Here is a 20,563-nt window from a genome sequence, read left to right on the forward strand (position 1 = left end):
GTGATCTGGGGCAAAAAATAGCGCCACCATATTGTAACAAAATACCGCCCCTTTTACTCTTCACAAGTTGTCTCCTCTCTCTCATAACTCCCACTGACATGGGAATCTTCAGAACGATGATAACCCCTCAAACGCAGTGTTCTGATGACCCACCCTAAGACTTGTCTGGTTTGTGAAGAGTGAGGCAGGACACAGACTCCACAGAGTCAGAACACAGCTGGCATCTCCCGTCCCCTCCTTTCTTACTCTCTTGCTGCCCACGACAAAAATGGCACCGGTGCCATAGATGCCAGCTCAAGATCCTATTGGGTTGTTGATTCCTGCCCAAGGTGTCCACCCTGAACCCTGAAACTGCCTTTTCTCAAGAACGTTGATGCCTGATGGCAGAGGCCACTGATGGCCACCCTCAGCTACATGAATGAAGTAATAGCAGTAACAATAATAATAACAGAGATAACTAGTGTTTATAAAGCATGGGCTGTACTGGGCACTGTTATGCCCGCTTTGTACTATCAACTGTTTAGTCTTTGTAATAACCCAATATTGTGGTCCTCATGTTTCTTGTTTCTCTGCCATCGCTGGTTCCAATACTGCTGATAACGTTCTCCTTCATTTTGGGGGAAAATTTTGCAGCAATTGCTCGCTTGGGTTTTGTTATTTTCATTTCAGTCCCTCTGTTCTAAGGGAAGAGTTGGAAGATAATTTTCTCCCTCTTGACTCAGAGTTTTCTCTCCATTTCCCATGAATCAAAGCTGTTTGCCTGGAATTTAAGAATGGAATATCCCCTCTGGGATTTTTCCCAGATCCTGAACCCCAGTACTCCTGCTACATAGTAATAAGAAAGGAAAACTGAGGTACTAGCTGGAGAAGGTGTTGGTGCTTATTCAAGAACAAGGAACCTCCTATAATTCCCCATCTTGAGACTCATCACACTTTTATAGTAATTACTTGCTTAGTGTATATTTTACTGTTGGACTGTAAGTACTGCCACGTGAGTGAAAGAATAGTAATAACAGAGATAACTAGCATTTATACAGCATGGGCTGTACTAGATACTGTTATGCCTACTTTATATTAACAATTTGTTTTGTCTTTGTAATAACCCAGTGTTACTAATTGCAAATGAGGAAACTGAGGCACAGAGCGATTCAATTAGTAAGTACTACAGCCAGAGCCAGAGTCTCAGTTTAATCAAATGTAAGCCAGAAAGAAAAACACCAATACAGTATACTAACACATATATATGGAATTTAGGAAGATGGCAATGACGACCCTGTATGCAAGACAGGGAAAGAGACACAGATGTGTATAACGGACTTTTGGACTCAGAGGGAGAGGGAGAAGGTGGGATGATTTGGGAGAATGACATTCTAACATGTATACTATCATGTGAATTGAATCGCCAGTCTATGTCTGACGCAGGATGCAGCATGCTTGGCGCTGGTGCATGGGGATGACCCAGAAAGATGTTATGGGGAGGGAAGTGGGAGGGGGGTTCATGTTTGGGAATGCATGTAAGAATTAAAGATTTTAAAATGTAAAAAATAAAAAACTAAAAATAAAAAAATTTAAAAAAAATAAATAAAGAAATTAAAAAAAAAAAAAAAAAAGAAAAGAAGTTCTTAGCTGAAACCTTAACCTTCCCAGGGTAAAAGTCACGTTATTTCTTGATTTCTTATCATTCTAAAGAACAACACTGTAAAAATGTCCACACATAGAGGTCAGTTAATTTAAAAATTGCTTAAAAAAGTAGGAATTCTTTCATTCAAACCCTAGCTGATTGGGACTTTTTGTTCATTATTGTTTGATTGCATTAAATATGATATATTTAATTTTCATAAATGTATATATATGTAAATTTCTGAATCCTTCTTTGGGTAGATGCAATCCAAATCCATTGCAATTGACCTCATGCTGCTAACATCTTCCTATTATGGTCACGATGGCAACTGTTACAGATTGTCGTATACAGCATGCTTACAGAGAATGGTGTATATTCATGCTATAGAATCACTTCCACATTTTCCCAATTCAACATTCATTTGTTGAGAGTTCACTGGGCCCAAGAATTACTGTCAGGCACCTCCTTGTGGGAGGTGCATTTGTAATGCCAGGATCCATGCAGGCTGGCTGGCTGCAATTTAAGCTGAATCCTCCCAGAGTCTGCAGGCTGTGTTGCTATTGTCAGGATGCAAAAGGCAAGATCATTCTCAAATTATTTCTTGGACCATTTGTCTCGAGTAGATAAAAGATCAAATGTTCTTACGTCTCAGTTGGAAAGCCTTTTTCTTTGATTTCCTCCAATGTGGAACAGTTTACTACCAGCTCCCATCTCCTGTTCCCCTGCTGGGGTTCTGAACTCAGTCAGATAATATTTGCAAAGCACTTTGTGCTCAGAAGAAAGGCCACACTTAGAAGGGTAAGTATTATTCCCCTGACTGCACCCAGGGCAAATGTCGTCACCGGCCAAACTTTCTTCTGCCTTCATATGCCATGTACCAAAGGCATACGTAATAATGAGAAACTCACTTTTCAAGCTCAAGCACAAATGAATAAAGCAACTGTTGTGCCCAATGGAGCCTTGGAAGGCATGTGAAATAAAGCAGAAAGCAGAGGTTAGTTTTGCAAATTGTTAGAAAAAATCATCAGAGCACAATATTCATGACAGGCAGTAAATCGCATTGGCCTTATCCAGGCTTAGAGTATGCTTGTAACTCGCCACATGTCGCCTTTGCCAACAGTTTTCCTTTCTCTGCTCTGTTGAACTGGAGATTAAAAGAATCAATAAGATAACTGTTCAACCTCTCTTTGGATGTTAATGAATGGCAATCACAAGACCATCATATCGCTACATCATTAACCACTTTTGAGAGTTCAACACATTTTTATCATGAACGATATTTTTATCATGAATGATATTTTTATTATCATTCATCGCATAGGTTCCTGAGATACAGACATGAATAAAACAAAGAGTGACTTCATTTATTAAATAAGCAGACATCAACTGAGCAATTAAATGACTTCAATTATTTTCACAGCCAAGCAATATTATCTGTAGCATGAGAAATGGATTTTCACTTGGCCATTAGCACAACTTTAAAACTATGTGCAGTGCTTTCTGTGGTGTCTGGCACATAGAATGTGTTCAACGAATGCTAACTTCTTTGGTTTCTTCTAAAAAACTGGAATCTTTGTCATGAGCTCCCTGAGCAGAGTTTCTTCTTCTTTTTTTTTTTTAATCATTCTTCCTCCAGCATTCAGCACAGTTTCTGGCAAGAGGTAGATGATGCATAATATTTTCAGACTGAGTGAGCCCATCACAGAGTGGTAAATGGACATTCAAATGATTTCTTAGCGCAGCTTACAGTGAGAGCCTAATCAATAAGGTAAAGCACAGGAAAACAAAATATAGGAATTTCTTTTAGTTCTGAGCCATCTTGTTATTATTTTTCAGTTATTATTTTATGGCAGTGGTTGCTAATGGACATTTCATCTCTTTTAATGTTGATGAAATAAATCTAAATTTTCTTTAAAATGAGTACCAACAAAGGCATATTGTAACAGCTTTATTGAAATATAGTTCATATTCCATACCATTCACACATTTATGGTGCACAATTCAATGTCTTTTAGTGTATTTAGAGCATTCTATAGTCATCACCACGGTCAATTGTGAAACAGTGTCATCACTCCCAAAAAGACATCACAGGCCTCGTAGCCATCACTGCAGGCCTTCCTGCCCATCTCCCCTAGCTCTGTGCACCCATGATTCTGCTTTCTGTATCTGTAGATTTGACTCTTCTAGATATTTCACATACAGGGAATTATTCTGTGCCTGACTCCTGCTATTAATACTTAGTGTAATATTTCCAAAGTTCATCCTTGTGGTAGACCATTGCATGAATATCCCACATTAAAAAAAAATTCATCATCAACTGATGGGCAGTTGGATTGTTTCCACTTTATGGTTATTTGAATAGACCATGCTGCTGTGAACATTAGTGTATGAGTGTTGTGTGGACATACTTTATTTTCTCACCCAGGAGTGGAAGGGCATACTTATAAATACAAGGAAAAGGAAACAAATGAAACAAATGCCACATCCATTCATTTACTAGAGGAAATGGGAGAATTTTAGGCAGAGGAGAAGGTGCATTGACTAGGAGTCTGTCAGGAGCCCAGGCACTAACTCTAGAGCTCTCAGTTCCGCAACTAATGCGGCGCGTGACCTGAAGGAGGGACGCCACCTCTGCTCTCTTGTGCATAAGTGGTTGGGCCCCTACCCTTATCTCAAAGGTCAGCTTGCATTGCAGGTACTCAAAAAATCTAATGTAACAGTGGCCCAGAGTCAGATTTAGTTGAAATTTAAGGCAAAATCCAAAAGTATTTGGTCAAAAAAAAAGAAAAAAAAATAGTGTCTATGAAGAATGTAACAGATAAAAATACTCCCTCCTTGCCTTTAGGGATAAATAAAAGTTTTATCAGAAAGAAGGAAAAAAGTATATTCTGATCATCTTAATAAGGGCTACCCAAGTGGTTTAGTGCTAAAGAATCACCTGCAGTGCAGGAGACACCGGTTCAGTCCCTGGGTCAGAAAGATCCTCCGAAATAGGAAATGGCAACCCATTCCAGTGTTCTTGCCTGGGAAATCCCACAGACGTGGGAACCTGGCAGGCTACAGTCCATGGGGTCACAGAGAGTTGAACATGACCGAGTGACAGCATGCACGCATGCATCTTTATAAAGCAGTGATAAGTGACTAAAGAGAATTAAGTAAACATTGATGCGTAAAAATAAAACAGTCTTGCTTGTTAAACAGCACTATAAGAAATGCAGATAAAAATTGTATTTGCAAACCTACCTTTTTTTAATCTAACAAAACTCTTTCTTTAATTACAAAGAAAAAAGAACATGTTATGAAAATAATTGAAGATATAATAACTATCTCAAGAAGGGGCTATTCAAGAAGTGTCTTACGATTTTATGAGAAAATGTTGAAAATTTAAAAACATCCACGCTTAATATTTCCTTTGTTCATATTACCTAGTGATAATATCCAAGATCCCAGCAAAAGATGGCAAACAAATGGACTATCTTACCTTTCCTCTTACTCTTTCTTACTTAGCCTTTCTTACTCTTTCCTCTTAATTAAAAGCTGTCTTCACCCAGGGGTTTCCCCTCACCCTTTCTATTCTTTAATTTCACTTCATATTTTTTAACTTATTAAAATGTGGATAAGCAGAAATATAATAGAACCTGTATTTATTAGATGAGAATGTGGAAAAGTGGTTAGACAGATTTCTGTTTAAAAAGATTATGCTTAGTCAGTGGCATAAATTAACATCCTCATGCCTACAGCATATGCCTTTTTCTTCCCATGTGCTCAGAAATAGGCCATCTTTGGAAGGTATGGGGGTGCTTTTCTTTCCCATATAGGTTCCAGGCGTCGCCTAAGTGACTTGCCTATCACTCTAGTAAGAAGAGAATGAGATGGTCTCACTGCCATATTTATCCAAGCCTTAATGCTTCCCCGTCTTTAACACTCATACACACACACACACACACACACACACCCTCTGGGTAAAGAGAAGTGGCAGACGGGGGCCGTGAAAGAAGAGGGTTGAAGAGGGTAAAAGTAATTCCACCCCACTGCCTGTGTGCTGTGCTCACCCCAGCTCGGCTCCGTCTTGATTTTCTCAGTTCGTGAGTCTCACCTTCTTTGCCTTCACTTTTCCCTCTCCCATCACCCAACGGCCTCCGTGGGTCATTGCCTCAAGCTGTCTGGTCACTTGAGACAGTTGAGTTAAGGTAGACGGGAAGTGGGGCTGGGAAAGCTGATCCAAATCCAGAGTGCTTTAAGCATCATTTTTGGGACTACTTTTTTTCATTTTTTAACACCAAAACATATGGCATTCGTTTTCTGAGAAACCAGGCATTTGGAAAGAATGATTTTGATATGAGGTTTTTAGCCTATCTAGAATAAATTTCAATCTTTTTCAAGCTTTCTTTCTATTCAAAACACATATTTTTTTAAAAACTGAAAAAAGTGAAAAATATTTATGTTAATCAACAATGGGATGGATAGATAATGGTATATTTTTATAATTGACAGCTATCGCAATGAAAATGTGACATTGAATCAAAGAATTCAGACACAAAATAACATATACTGATGATTGTACTTAAACAAAATTAAAAAAAACAACAACTTGTAATGCATACTTAGATGGTGAAGCTATAATGAAAAACCAGGAAAGTGATTGCCATAAAACCCAGGATGATGGTTTCCTTTGCAGAGGAGAAAGTGGACAGTGATTGGAAAGTGGTATGAAGGTGCTTTCTAGGGTTGTAAAATCTTCTCTATTTTGACTTAGGAGGTAGTATCATAGGTATTTGGTGTGATAATTCCTTAAAGGTATAAGGAAGTTATAATTCCTTGGGAGTATAAGATAAGAAAGAAAACAAGACATACATTCACTACTATTTGGAATAAGGTGTGTGTGTGTGTGCAGCGTGTACTCACATGCTCTCACTCGGTTGTGTCCGACTCCTTGTGACGCCATGGACTGTAGCCTGCCAGGCTCCTCCGTCCATGGGATTTTCCGGGTGAGAATACTGGAGTGGCTTGCCATTTCCTCCTCCAGGGGATTTTCACGACCCAAGAATCGAACTGCCTCTCCTGCATTGGCCAGGAAGATTCTTTACCACTGAGCCACTTGGGAAGTCCATTTGGAGTAGAGGAAATTCAATTAAATATTCAGTCAATCTAGGCCGTATCCCTCTGGCTCAATCCTCTGAGTTGCGGCCGATGATCTCACTGGTGGTTCAAAGGGTGGGAGGTCCACCAGTGTTCCAGCCTTGGAAGTTCATCTAGATCAGAGCTAGGAAGACGGTTTTCAGAGTGTCCAAAATAGATGTTATTCAGGCTATTAAGCTAGACTGGAGCACAAAGGGTTCTTTGGCTGTATGTATTTTTCTTATGAATGTCGTGTTTCCCAATAAAAAATCTTAACCCTTTTTGTAAACAAGTACAGGCGTCATCATGCACAGGGATGCAAGCTCCTAGTTACTTTTGCCTACATAGCACTATTCTAAAATCACTATGATTTACTATGTGGAACCTTCTAAAGTGTGTTCCTTTTGACATTCACCCCACGGGTTTATCCAATAATCCTGAGAAAATATACTTAAAGGTTTTCTTTACTGCAGATCCTTGGGAAATGATAGAAGGCATATTTGTGAGTCTCTGTTTTGCTATATGAATTCATTTGTTCTATTTTTTAGATTCCACATTAAGTGATATCATATAGTATTTCTCTTTCTAAGAGACTTTTAGCTAAGACTGCCCTAAAGTCTACCGTGTAAGGCAGTGTGATACCATAAGAAAGAGACTTAAAGAAGAGATGCTCTCTCACAATAAAGGACACATAGAAAAATCTCCTGATTTTATACATTAAAAAAAAAATGGAAGTTCCAGGCCAGTTAAGGAGCTTGATTAACATAGAAAGCTAGTAAATGACAAAGCTGAACCTCTGCTGAAATTTATTTCTAGTGCCTGAACAGAAAGCTTAACCAAGAAATGGTTCTCAGTGTCTGTTGATGAGATGTTCTTCTCATTGCAGTTATGCTAATTTATTAAATTATAGATTTTAAAGAGCAGAATAGCTTTAAAAAAACATCTTGTCTAAAGATGTCAGTTTAAAACTATGGAGATTAAAACCCAGATATGCAACTGAGGTAAAGTCTGGCTGGTCTAGAATTTCAATTTTTTTAACTTCTCAGCTATTAGTACTTTGCCTGTAAAATACAGATGTAGAGAAGACACCAAGCAGAGTGTTACCACCAATCAGAACCAGACCTTTGAAGCAAACTGCTATTCCTGAGTTTCCATTCAAGTGATAAACACATTAAGTGCCTGTTTGGGGCAATGCTTTATGCTTGATGCGAAGGAGAATATGGTTCTTGGCCTGAAGAAGTCTTCATTCTTTTATTTATCAAGAATTTACTGAATATATGTGCTGTGAAAAGCACTGTGAGGGACAGAATGATAAAACAAACACAACCTTCAACCTTGAGGGCCGAAAGCATTTAGAAGCCACCATAAGACATATATAGAAAGAATTAAAATTAGTGAGGATTCGGTAAAGCAAAGAGAGTGGGGGAAAGTATTGTAGGTATTTAGAATAAAGAGAAGTTAGATCACCATGTGGACACTGTGAGGTACTTTTTTTTTAAAGCTGAAGTATATTTGCTGAACAGGATTATATAAATTGTTGCTGTTATTTAGTCGCTAAGCCTTGTCTGATTCATCTGAGACCCCCATGGACTGTAACCCTCCAGGCTCCTCTCTCCATGGGATTTCCCAGGCAAGAATGCTGGAGTGGGTTGCCATTTCCTTCTCCAGGGGATCTTCCCGATCCAGGGATCTAACCTGTGTCTCCTGCATTACAGGCAGACTCTCTACCACTGAGCCACCAGCGTAGCCCATTTTATATGTTCAGTTCAGTTCAGTTGCTCAGTCGTGTCCGACTCTTTGCGACCCCATGAATTGCAGCACACCAGGCCTCCCTGTCCATCACCAACTCCCAGAGTTCACTCAGACTCACGTCCATCAAGTAGGTGATGCCATCTAGCCATCTCATCCTCTGTCATCCCCTTCTCCTCCTGCCCCCAATCCCTCCCAGCATCAGAGTCTTTTCCAATGAGTCAACTCTTTGCATGAGATGGCCAAAGTATTGGAAATAGAAAGCTTTAGCATCAGTCCTTCCAAAGAACACCCAGGATTGATCTCCTTTAGAATGGACTGGTTGGATCTCCTGCAGTCCAAGGGACTCTCAAGGGTCTTCTCCAACACCATGATTCAAAAGCATCAGTTCTTTGGTGCTCAGCTTTCTTCACAGTCCAACTTTCACATCCATACATGAGCACTGGAAAAACCATAGCCTTGACTAGATGGACCTTTGTTGGCAAAGTAATGTCTCTGCTTTTGAATATGCTATCTAGGTTGGTCATAACTTTCCTTCCAAGGAGTAAGCGTCTTTTAATTTCATGGCTGCAATCACCATCTGCAGTGATTTTGGAGCCCAAAAAATAAAGTCAGCCATGGTTTCCACTGTTTCCTCATCTATTTGCCATGAAATAGATGGGACCAGATGCCATGATCTTAGTTTTCTGAATGTTGAGCTTTAAGCCAACTTTTTCACCCTCCTCTTTCACTTTCTGTTATAGGTATACAAATAATGATTCACAATTTTTAAAACGACGGAAGAGCCTGATAGGCTGCAGTCCATGGGGTCACGAAAAGTGGGACATGACTGAGCAACTTCGCTTTCACTTTTCACTTTCCTGCATTGGAGAAGGAAATGGCACCCCACTCCAGTGTTCTTGCCTGGGGAATCCCAGGGACGGTGGAGCCTGGTGGGCTGCTGTCTATGGGGTCGCACAGAGTCGGACACAACTGAAGTGACTTAGCAGCAGTATACTCCATTTATTATTATTAGAAAATGTTGGCTGTATTCCCTGTGTGTGGTACAATATATCCTTATTTTATACCTAATCCTTGTTTTATCCTAATCCTCATTTTATCCTTATTTTATACCTAATAGTTGGTACCCTTGAAAGAGAAGTTGAGATTACCTTTGAAAATTGGTAGATTTTCAAAATAAGGTGATAGAGAACAAAAGAGATTTCTAGCTAATGGAATAGAATGAGGAAAAGCCTGAGATAGGAAAACTTCGGTTATATCATTGGGTCAAAGTGATGGTGCAGCTTATGTGGAACATAGGTGGAAGCAATAAGAGATAAGCGGGAAGGAAGGTTGGAAATGACTGAACAGCTGTACAAGGAGTTTGGAGTTTATTCTAAGACCGAGGTTCTCACATGGCAAGGTGCATCAGAATCCCCAGTAGGGCTGTTAAAACAGGTTCCTGGGCCCAAGCTCCTGAGTGTTGGTTCGGTAGGTCTGGGGTAGGGCCTAAGGACCTGCATCTCTAGCAAGGTCTCAGGTAGTGTTGAGCGACTGGTCCAGTGACTGAATCCCGGGAGGACGATGGGAAGCTGGAAGTAGACCCAGCGTGAGCAAATGAGGCTAAACAAGGGGATGGGAACAAACACTCAAAGGATGAAACCGACAGAAGACACTTCGTGGAGGTGTGGAGATGAACGCAAGCTAACTGAGAAAATTGATGTACGTTGTGGGATACTGTTTACAGCTCACTTTCTCTCTGGCTAGTTCCTCCATCCCTTCCCAACTTCTCTCTGTGTTTCTATTTCTCTCATATTTATTGGTTAAATCATTGTCACCTTTCTAAGCCCTCTAGCTGAACTACCTTATGAAAGGTGATTGCGTGTCTTTGGGCTTCAATTTTCTTGACTTTAAAATGTGGTAGTTGGATTAAACCCATGCTTTCCATTCCTTTTATTTTTTTAAAAGAAACAGAATAAGTTGGACTGTTTGCTTAAATTGGCTTAGGCCCCCTCTGTATCTGTTTAAGATGTAAAGGGCTTCTAGGAGCAGAGTTTGGAAACCACTGTCTTTTTCAGGCCCCACATAAATATAATATCTGAATTATACTTATGAACTGATAGAATTCTTACCTAAAAAAAGACTATAAGTCAGAGACTCTGGGTGCTCAGACAAAAGCTTCAGAAGAAACTGGCCTAGTGTATTAATTATAAAATAAACAGATTTCAGCATTTCCTAAAATAGATATTGCTTTGGTGTTATTTATACCTATGGAGAGTTAGAAAGAAAGGGAGGAATATTTAGGTCAGAGCCACACTGATAGTTAATTTCCAAATGATTAAGTAACTGATCATCAGTTTATCTCTACTTAATCAGAAAATTAGTCTAAACTAGGTTTTATATTTTTAAAATGGAGATTTAGGTTAACTTTTAGATTTAATTTGAAAGCAACTTTTTGCACCTTGACTTTGGAATTGAGAGGCTTTTTAAAAGCCTTTTTTTTTTTAAACTGAAGGATAATTGCTTCACAATATTGTGTTGAGAGCCTCTTAATACTTACTTGTATGTTTTACTTAGCAATTGAATATTTGACTCTTTTTAACCAGTGTCTTGATCTTTGCTTTTTTTCCTGTCATCATAGCTTGATATAATTTAGCTTGTTGTCTTCAGAAAGAAATACTGAAAAATTAGTGTAATATTTGTTACTTTATTTTTGATTAATAGAAAGCACTGCTGTCCTGGGCACACTGACGACAGTTATCATATTAAATGCCCAGGAAAGCAATTGCCAAACACAATTTAATTGCCTCTAACACCAAAGCTGAATTTGGGTGCCAATTGTCTCTTTTAGAACTGTAGCTCTTTTCATGATAGAAAAGTACTTTAGCAATAACAGGTTTCAACAGAAGCAGTGCATGCGTGGGAGGAAATTGACAACAGAGAGAGGCATAACATTTTATTGTGGGTGGTTTTTCCCTTTCCCCCTACATGATGTCAGTTCTGTATGAACTTAATGGCAGCACATTACCTTTCCTTTGCGGGTTTTCATGTCTTTTAAAACCCACCTGCTTGCTAATGTCAGTTCTCCTTTTTTTAAAAAAAGCACACTTGTGAAGACTTTGTGATGCTTACTTGAAAATGTTCAAGTCCGCTAAGTTCATATGGGGGCAACTGAAACTTGACCCTAGACTTTGGCCAAAGAGATCATCTCAAACTGGGTACATCTTGCATGATGAGAGAATTCTTAGAAATACAGGATTATTATCCTTTTCAAAAGAGCCCAGTGATGACAACCACTGTTAGCCACAAAGGGGATTTGAAGGAGCAGTTCTTTACTTAAACTATTCATGTTGTAAAGAAGAAGCTGAGTGTTGAGTAACTTTCAGGGGTCACTTAGAGTCACACAACTACAGAAGTAGAACATTAACCTTCTAACCAGTATTCTCTGTCATCATATGCCAAAATGCAGCTGAAAGATGGGGCACACTGCTGTACCTTTTTAACATGCACTCATGCTGATAAAACACAGATCACCAAGAAAAGATGGGGAAGGACTCTGATGCATGTGGTGCAGTGTTTCATAAATATGACATTTACCCAGTTTTGTTTCTTTGTCTAAGTGTCACCCATCTTCCAGTATCTGTCCGACTTAATTGCTCTCTAATGCCTTCAGGTAGTTGCTTTTTACTTTTTGTTCAGAGTTGATAGTTACTGTCTGTGTGTGGACTGGGCTGGCAGGAGCCACGTGGCTGTTACCAGAAGCGGAAGCCTCTCGGGGCCTGAGGTTTTGCATTGTGTGCATTCTTGTTACCTTTCATCCGAAACAAGATATAGAGAACTTCCGACTCCACAGAGCTTTTCTTTCTGTCAATTCAGTTCAGTTCAGTTCATTTCATTTGCTCTGTCATGTCCGACTCTTTGCGACCCCATGGACCACAGCACGCCAGGCCTCCCTGCCCATCACCAACTCCCGGAGTTGACTCAAACTCGTGTGCATTGAGTCAGTGATGCTATCTAACCATCTCATCTTCTGTTGTCCCCTTCTCCTCCTGCCCTCAATCTTTCCCTGCATCAGGGTCTTTTCAAATGAGTCAGCTCTTCGCATCAGGTGGCCAAAGGATTGGCGTTTCAGCTTCCGCATCAGTCCTTCCAATGAACACCCAGGACTGATCTCCTTTAGGATGGATTGGTTGGATCTCCTTGCAGTCCAAGGGACTCTCAAGAGTCTTCTCCAACACCACAGTTCAAAAGCATCAATTCTTCGGCACTCAGCTTTCTTTATATGCCAACTCTCACATCCATACATGACCACTGGAAAAACCATAGCCTTGACTAGACAGACCTTTGTTGGCAAAGTAATGTCTCTGTTTTTAAATATGCTGTCTAGGCTGGTCATAACTTTCCTTCCAAGGAGTAAGCATCTTTTAATTTCATGGCTGCAATCACCATCCACAGTGATTTTAGAGCCCCCCAAAATAAAGTCAGCCATGGTTTCCACTGTTTCCCCATCTATTTGCCATGAAGTGATGGGACCAGATGCCATGATCTTAGTTTTCTGAATGTTGAGCTTTAAGCCAACTTTTTCACTTTCCTCTTTCACTTTCATCAAGAGGCTCTTTAGTTCTTCACTTTCTGCCATAAGGGTGGTGTCATCTGCATATCTGAGGTTATTGACATTTCTCCTGGCAATCTTGATTCCAGCTTGTGCTTCTTCCAGCCCAGCGTTCATGATGTACTCTGCATAGAAGTTAAATAAGCAGGGTGACAATATACAGCCTTGACGTACACCTTTTCCTATTTGGAACCAGTCTGTTGTTCCATGTCCCGTTCTAACTGTTGCTTCCTGACCTGCATAGAGGTTTCTCAAGAGGCAGGTGAGGTGGTCTGGTATTCCCATCTCTTTCAGAATTTTCCACAGTTCATTGTGATCTACACAGTCAAAGGCTTTGGTGTAGTCAATAAAGCAGGAATAGATGTTTTTCTGGAACTCTCTTGCTTTTTTGATCCTTTCTGTGCAAGTTCACCTTTCCTCTCCAGCACTATCTCATTGCTAGAGCGATTGAATAGTTATGTCTGAGTATGAATCTCTTATACGTGGAGACACAGCACCCGTAGTCATTTCTGCGCAGCTTCATTCAGTAAGACACTGAGATGCATCCAGGCTGCTGTGTGCGTCGGTAGCTCTTTCCTTTCTGTTCTGATTCCTGTTCTGTTAGACGGGCGTGCCACAATCTGTGTGTCCATTTCCTTGTTAAGGAGCACTTGGGTTGTTTTCAGTTTTTGGCTTTTATGACTAAAACTGCTATGATTATTCTTATACAAGTCAGTCTTTATCTAGGCATAGTTATCATTTCTCTTATGTAAGTACATAGGATAGGAGTTGCTGTTTTTCAAAGTACCATTTATTAAACACTCCACCAGCACTTGATGAGCAGTCCAGAGGCTCCACAATCTTGCCAGCACCTCGTGTTATCAGAGTTTAATTTTAGCTATTCTAATGAGTGTGAAGTGAGACCCTATTGATTCTAAACTACATCTTACTGATGGCTCATGATGATGGCGATTTTTTCATGTGCTTATTGTCGACTTGTATATCTTCTTGGAAAAGATATCTATTCAAAACTTTTACCAATATTCATTGCATTTTTAAAATTAGTTATTTGTAGTCATTTAAAAATATATTTTGTGTATGTGTCCTTGGTCAGATGTGTTTTACAAGCACTTTTCCCTCAGCCTGTGGTGTGTCTATTTTCTTAATGGAGTTTTCAAGTAATAAAATATTTTCAATTTTAATTAAAAAATTCAGTTTATCAGTTTTTTTCTTTCATGGTAATGCTTTTTAAATTCTATTTAAAAACTTGCATATCTAAGATTCATTTCTAATCATACCATTGAAGATTGGTAGGTTTTAAAATATTTTTTCCTTCCTTGAAGCTTTGAAATTTTGCATGTTGTCTTTTTAACCAGTGAAAATGATTTTTTGAGTTAAAATAGAATAGGTTTTTTTGCAGATTTTTAGGGTTTTTGGTGAGACAACTGAAAAATTAAATGACGTTTATGCAGTGACTTACATGAAAAGATATTTAATAGATGTTTGCAAAAGTAAATCAACTTGCACTCCCAGTAGCAAACCTCATTCAGTGGATTTAAAATTTCTGATTTATCGCTGCACAACTATGTGTTGATGTACTTAGACTAATCCAGGAGCGCTGATGTGTGCAGCTCTTGTGCCAAGGCCTGCAGGGCTTAGCACTGAATCTTATAGACACACCAACTCTGCCAAAACATATCCAGAGGTACCTCACCTTTGCTCTTGCTTAAAAGATAACAACATTTTTGCATCAATGACAATAGTGTAAAAATAAAATAGTAGTCCCTAACTTTATGTTCTTGCTGAGTAACTAGCCTCTTACCTCAATAAAGTAGCCAAACAATGTCCAGTTAAAAGTACCTTATGAGATAAACAGTGGGAAAAAAAGTACCTTATGGTATAGGGATTTGGGATGGACATGTACACACTGCTGTATTGAAAATAAATAACTAATAAGGACCTACTGTATAGCGCATGGAACTCTGCTCAATGTTATGTGGCAGCTTGAATGGGAGCGAGGTTTGGGAGAGTGGATACATACATATCTATGGCTGAGTCCCTTTGCTGTTCCCCTGAACCTACCCCAACACTGTCAGTTGGCTGTATGCCAACACAAAATGAAAAGCTTAAAGTTTGAAAAAAAGGACCTTATGTAGATTGAATAATAGATGAAATTCTAGATGTGCCAAATTGGGATATGCCCAGTGGGTGATGCAAATTCGCATTTGCCAAGACGGCACTGTAGTTCACAAGGTTGATTTTAAGCATGATTCTTGCAGACCGACTTTGTCCCCATGAGCTCTGCTTTCTACAGTGCCTATACGACTCACACACACACACACACACACACACACACACACTCTCTCTCTCTCGCTCTCTCTCTCCCCACCAGGGCCATTTGGAAATGTTCCTGAGCTGCGATGGGCCACAGCAGAGTCACTCTGGTTTAGGGCGATGTCTACCTCCGCAAAGTCTCAGTCACATAGTTTCCCAGCCTCGCTGTGCCAGCTGGATTTGAAAGAAGCATTTTGCTCTTGAAGTATTTGAGTCATCGTAATTCCCAGTCTTTTTCTACTTGTGTTTTCAGCAAAATCTTCTCCTATTCTATCTTCCGTAGTGTTGTAACACTCTCAGTAATGGATAAAGATGTAGTCTCGATACTTCTTGCAAATTATCTCTAGATTCCCATGCAGTAATGCTAGGTATAGATTCTTATACCCATTTTACAATTAAGAAGTTCAGATTCAATATTCTATAATAACCTAAATGGGAAAAGAATTTGAAAAAGGATGGATATATGTATTTGTATAACTGAATCACCTCACTGTACACCTGAAACTATTAATAATACAATGTTGTTAATCAACTATGTGTATGTGTACTCATTTGCTAAATCATATCTGACTCTTTGCGACCCCATGGACTGTAGCCTGCCAGGCTCTTCTGTCCAGGGGATTTTCCAGGCAAGAATACTGGAGTGGGTTGCATTTCCTCCTCCAGAGTAAAATAAAATTTTAAAAAAGAAATTACCAAAGCTACCCAGCTGTTAAGTGGCTGTTTGGGAATACACACTTCAGTTTGTCTGTCTGCAAAGCATGCGTCTTTCCCACTGCACACCATGCTATTTCCCTGGTTCAAGGGCAACATAACATTTACTACAGTGGAAGGAAATTCCAGAGTTTAAACTATTGTCAAGATAAGTCACTTATGTAGTCTTATATTAGTCAACTTGACAAGTTGTAAACAGCTTCATAGTTACTTCCTGTTGTCTCTCTATGGTAAACTTTGACATACACATTTATAATTTGTCTTTCTGGACAATACCATGTTTCTTCTCCAAGGGGAGACTTAGATACGTCACTAAGTCCTTTCCAGTGGAACAATGAAGAAAGTCACTTTTAGTCTGATTTATGCAGGGTTGGATTGAAAATATTGGGCAAAGGGGTTGAGCACGTAGAGACAGAAATTTAAAAATACACACACACACACACACACACACACACACAAACCCAGAAATGGCTAGAAGAAACAAGAGTGTTATCTAGTTTGGTTTATTTTCTCAAGTTGATTATTTGTGACTAGCAGTCTACAGATGAAGAATTTTAATGATCAGAACCTAGAAGTATGCGTTGTGCTATTTTGAGCCCATTTCATTAAAATATAAGCTTGCTGGAGGTATAAAGAAAAAGTTTTTGTTGTTTAAAATAGCATACAATATTGATCATCTCTTCAAAGGTGCTCAAAATTGCCATTTAACTCGGGGAATTTTATATCCTGATACCAGAAGATATGGTGATGCTTTTCTCTTTTATTTCATTTTTTTTTACAGATAAAACACAACAATACACACTGTCCATGTGTCCTTTCATTCTGCGCCATGGCAGGAAATTAGCTAACGTTCTTGGAATGTGCAGTCTTTCGCTGCTCAAGGTTTTTGTTTTCCATCCTTTTACAGAAAGGATTGTTCTTAACATCCTACCAGGGGCACATCAATAGAGTCACCAACACAACTGGTGGATATTTTCTGTTATGTTGATGGAACAGTGTGCCAAAAATAATTCTCTGGCTTCTTCGTGTTATACTGCAGGTGTCAATATCTGCATGTTTTAAACCTGAAATAGATATTTCTTTATCATCGGGCTTGTTATGAATACAAGCAACTGGTAACTCAAGTTCTGTCCCAGAAAACTATATTTCGGGATGACTTTCTCGCACAAAGAGTTTTGCTTTGCTTAATATTTAAATCAAGATTCTTGTTCCTGGCTTTAGTACCTCTGTAATATATATTTGCATTATTTTTTTAATCAAAGTATTTAAAGAATCCACCTGCAATGCAGGAGACCCTGGTTCTATCCCTAGGTTGGGAAGATCCCCTGGAGAAGGGATAGGCTACCCACACCAGTTTTCTTGGGCTTGCCTGGTGGTTCAGATAGTAAGGAATCTGCCTGCAATGCAGGAGACCTGGGTTCAATCCCTGGGTTGGGAAGATCCCCTGGAGATGGGAAAGGCTACCCACTCCAGCATTCTTGCCTGGAGAATTCCATGGACAGAGGAGCTTGCCAGGTTACAGTCCATGGTGTCACAAAGAATTAGACATGACTGAGTGACTTTCACTTTTCACATCATAGGTTTAGCAAGCTATCCTTACTGAGAATGTCATCAGACACCTAGGGACACAAAAGAGCCAGTAGGTCAGAATAAATTCTTCATCCAAAATCCAGTCTTGCTTCACCTAGCCCAATACTTAATGATCCTTCCCTTTCCTAGAAGCAAAACTTGGTGAGGCAGTTAAATAAAAACATTAAAAATCATAAAAATAAACATAAATTTTATGTTTGTTCTGTTCACAGGTCATCTGTGCTACACTCCAGCATTTTAAGTCTATATCCATGTAGGAAATGGGTGAGGAAGATGGGCAGTCAACTGGGAAATTTAATAAATAGAAATAAAACATATAACTGTAGGTTTAAAAATAATTCAGTGGTTGTTCTGCTACCAGGAGAATGATTCTGGGACATATATTTCTTTCTTTTTTAAAAAAAATAATAAAGCATTCCCTCACTTTCCCCCTTCACTCTTCAGAGATAACCCCCATTACCAGATCAATCTGTATTTGAATTCTGTTTTTAGTGAAGAAGCATTCTGCTCTGCGTCTATCCTGTTGATGTGAGGATGATTAAAAGCTTGGCAACTGGACACACAAGGCAAGGACAAATTGATGAGGGCAGAAGGTGTGTTGAAATGCATTCTCTTCTTGGTGGAGTCACAAGATGCTGCTTCGTCCTTTGCCTAAACCAGTGGGGTATATATTTCTTGTGGAAAATAAAGAGGAGAAGTAAATAAGTGTATTTATTTCTGCATCTGTACATAAACAGATATGCGTAGGAACTGTGACAGAATCAGGAGAGAGGGGGCTTCCCTGGTGGCTCAGTGATAAAGAATCCGCCTGCCATGCAGAAGGCCAGGGTGTGACCCCTGGGTGGGGAAGATCCCCTGGAGAAGGAAATGGCACCCCACTCCAGTATTCTAGCCTGGAGAATCCCATGGACGGAGGAGCCTGGTGGGCTGCAGTCCATGCGGTTGCAAAGAGCCGGACACAACTGAAATGATTAAGCAGCAGCAGCAGCAGGAGAGACAAAAGGGCCAGATGAGAAGGGAGAGAGGTGTTAGTACGACCAAAGCAGTGAGGCTGAATCTTTTCCTTCTCTTTCTTGTTGCCTTAGCTCATTCTTGGCTGTGAGTTGCTGAGGCCCTTGTTTTGTGAGTTCTAATATTGTGATATTTCAGTAGAGTGGGGCATATGACAAACACGTCTTGGCTTATGACTAGACGGATTGCTGAAGAGGACTTCTGACAAGGGGCTTTCCCACATTCTGAGAAAGTCAGCACTGCCCATCAGCGTGGCCAAGGCTGGCCTCGGCTCTTGGGATCTACAGTAGAGGCTGGTGCTTCCAACCCATCCTTAGTCAGAGCAGGCAATTCTGTCCTCCCACCGTTGTTTTTTTTTTTTTTTTTACTGATAATACATTCCTTCCCCTTCAAACACTTCATCTTCAGATTTTGAGAACTTCTGCCCACTTTAACTCCCATCAATCAGATGTTACATAACAGCACCGTGTTCTCTTCCCAAAATGAAATCTATTCTTCAGAACAGCTATAAGTGGATCAGGCTCAGAAAGAAAGTGGATGTTAAACGCAATTTGTCATATCCTAGGAACAACTAGGCTTTCCGAAGAAATAATTGTAGCTAGATGTAAATGGGAGATTGAAGTGGAGGAAGTCTACAATTTCGTGGACAAAAGAAAGAGAAACTGCCTTTCTTCTGGGAACTCACATTCAAAAGGATTCTTAAAAATGGAAGACCTCATGAAGAAATGCAAATCCCTCTGAAATTCTACCCGATCTTTTGTGGTTCTGTTAATTAAACTCATGTGGTAGGGCTGAGGCTATGAGAATTCTCATAATTAACTTCAAGCTCTGAAATTCGGATGCTTGAAAATGTGTAAGATGGTTTTCTAAGTTAATCTGGAAATGGAACTGTCCCCTTCCTCCACCCCTCAATTCCTATTGTGAGATATGTATTAATGAGAGTTGAATCTTGAATGATGGCATTACTGCATCATCCCAGATGGCGCTAGTGGTAAAGAACCCGTCTGCCAATGCCAAAGATATAAGAGATGCAGGTTCAATCTGTGGGTTGGGAAGATTCCCTGGAGGAGGAAAATTGCAACACACTCCAGTATTCTTGCCTGGGAAATCCCACGGAAGAGCAGCCTGGCGGGAGACAGTCTATGGGGACAGTCTATGGGGTCACAAAGGGTCAGACACGACTGAAGCAACTCAGCACGCCTGTGGGAATCATTATCACGTGACCCAGGCACGCCGGTTTTTGCGAGGTGTGCCCTCTGGTAAGTAGTGTCCAGTTTGTTCTTTGGTCACCAAACCTGATTGAATAGGAGACAGTTCTTACTGGACACTAGGTGGCAGCAAACTGTTGAGCTGAACAATTAGCCAAAGGACAAAGACGCTCAAACCTCTTCATGGTTTTCAAAGGCAGGTGATGCAAATGGGTGTGGATGAAACCGAATGGTACGAAAGAACAAGCTTGCTTGCAAGTTTCAAAGGTATAACTATAACTGTCGTCTCTCCCAATATTTTCTGAGGCTTCTTGAAGCCGCGTTGACTTATCTTCACACTATACGTGTGTGTGCAAGAGTCAGTATGTTAAGTGTTAGTCACTGAGTCGTGTCCCACTCTTTGAGACCCCATGGACTGTAGTCAACAAGGCTCCTCTGTCCATGGGATTCTCCAGGCAAGAACACTGGAGTGGGCAGCCATTCCCTTCTCCAGGGGTCACACTATATAGGTCAGAATTTTACACCCAAAAGACTAACCCTAATGAAGGCCACATTCAGTTTCATTATTTCTCTGGAGTCAAAATAGATATCCATGAAATTAAAAGATGCTTGTTCCTTTGAAGAAAAGCTACGACCAACCTAGACAGC

The sequence above is a fragment of the Ovis canadensis genome, chromosome 20, assembly GCF_042477335.2.
Source record: "Ovis canadensis isolate MfBH-ARS-UI-01 breed Bighorn chromosome 20, ARS-UI_OviCan_v2, whole genome shotgun sequence".
In the NCBI taxonomy this organism is placed as follows: domain Eukaryota; kingdom Metazoa; phylum Chordata; class Mammalia; order Artiodactyla; family Bovidae; genus Ovis; species Ovis canadensis.